The sequence below is a fragment of the Physeter macrocephalus genome, chromosome 2 (assembly GCF_002837175.3).
Source record: "Physeter macrocephalus isolate SW-GA chromosome 2, ASM283717v5, whole genome shotgun sequence".
Classification (NCBI taxonomy): Eukaryota; Metazoa; Chordata; class Mammalia; order Artiodactyla; family Physeteridae; genus Physeter; species Physeter macrocephalus.
Window position 1 is genome coordinate 59,290,301 of NC_041215.1, and position 1,713 is coordinate 59,292,013.

The window sequence follows — 1,713 nt, forward strand, 5'->3', positions numbered from 1 at the left end:
CGTGTCCCCTGCATCGGCAGGCGGACTCTCAACCACTGCGCCACCAGGGAAGCCCCAGAATTTTAAAAACTGTGTCCAACTTACCAACTGCCTTGTTCTTGCATAAGTAGGATTTTCCAGGAAGATCTTTCTTTCCATCTCCTATCTTTGCATCTCATTTTTCATCTACTTCTTTTCTCTCTGCTTATCAGTCACCACTGTCATCAACCACATATAAACTTTACAGCATATAGCTTCAACCACTTTGAGAAAATGTAACCTGATACTTTTAGTCCAAAGTCAAAAAGAAAGGGGAGCAGGAAGGATTACTGCCAAGTCTGAGCTAGAATCCCCCCCTTTAATAGGTCAACTGTGGCCAAGAGACCTAAGGAAATATGGTAGCTCTTTGATTAATGACAGGATGGAGTGGAGGAAAGAACAGTTCCTAGAAGAAGGGGGTGCTCTTCCAAGATGAAGGGGTGTAGAACAGACGGAAAAATAGGTGTCCACCGCATCTGTCTGGGCTATGCATTCCCCACAACCTCATTGCATTTTTAATATTTTGATCTCCCATTTTTAATCATTTTCAGTACAATAGAGATTTAAGAAAAAAATTTTGCTTTGGGGGCTTTCTCCTTTCTCATAGATTTCAATTCAGTATTTTGGATTGTTTCTTTAAGAATTTAAACAAACACATCCCACTCCATAAAACTGACAAAAACAAAGAGACCAGGCAATGAGAATTGGACCTGAGACAGGCCTGTCTGGCCCCTGTTGTAAGCACTTTTCTAGTACAGTTGGATAAGGTTAGCAGAGTTCAGTTCTCTTGAGAGGTGAGCTCTGCAGGTGTTTGTAACTAGTGATTAAAGAGCAGGCAAAGGGCTTGATCCTTTGAGGGAGATCTTTTAGTTCTAATTAGCTGCCCAGTCCTCTCCCCCTTTCTTCCATCAGCGAACTTTTCTTTGATCTTAATTGTGTATGGAAATGATTGCAACTAAAATGATATAATACAATAAACATTTGTTAAATTAATTTGGTAAAGTCAAATGGTGTAAGTAGCATTCAGTAACTCTGGACAATTTTATTTCTTCTATGCATAATGTAATGTTTGGCATTTATTCAGTCTACTTTTGCATATAAATGTGAGTTGGGGGCAGGAAGAAATCTGCCTAACCAAAATTCCACCTCAAAATTGGACATCTGACATCAGCCCCTCTATCAGTCATGGACACCTTATACAATAGAAGCAAGGATGCTTTCTTCCCCTCCAAAACCTAAAATAATAATAATAATAATTCAAATGTGAAGAACTGGTGATTTTTTAAACATATTTATTGGAGTATAATAGCTTTACAATGGTGTGTTAGTTTCTGCTGTATAACAAAGTGAATCAGCTATACATATACATATATCCCCATATCTCCTCCCTCTTGCATCTCCCTCCCACCCTCCATATCTCACCCCTCTAGGTGGTCACAAAGCACCAAGCTGATCTCCCTGTGCTATGCAACTGCTTCCCACTAGCTATCTATTTTACATTTGTAGTATATATTAGTCCAAGCCACTCTCTCACTTTGTCCCAGCTTACCCTTCTCCCTCCCTGTGTCCTCAAGTCCATTCTCTACATCTGCGTCATTATTCCTGTCCTGGCCCTAGGTTCTTCAGAACCTTTTTTTTTTTTTTTTTAGATTTCATATATATGTGTTAGCATATGGTATTTGTTTTTCTCTTTCT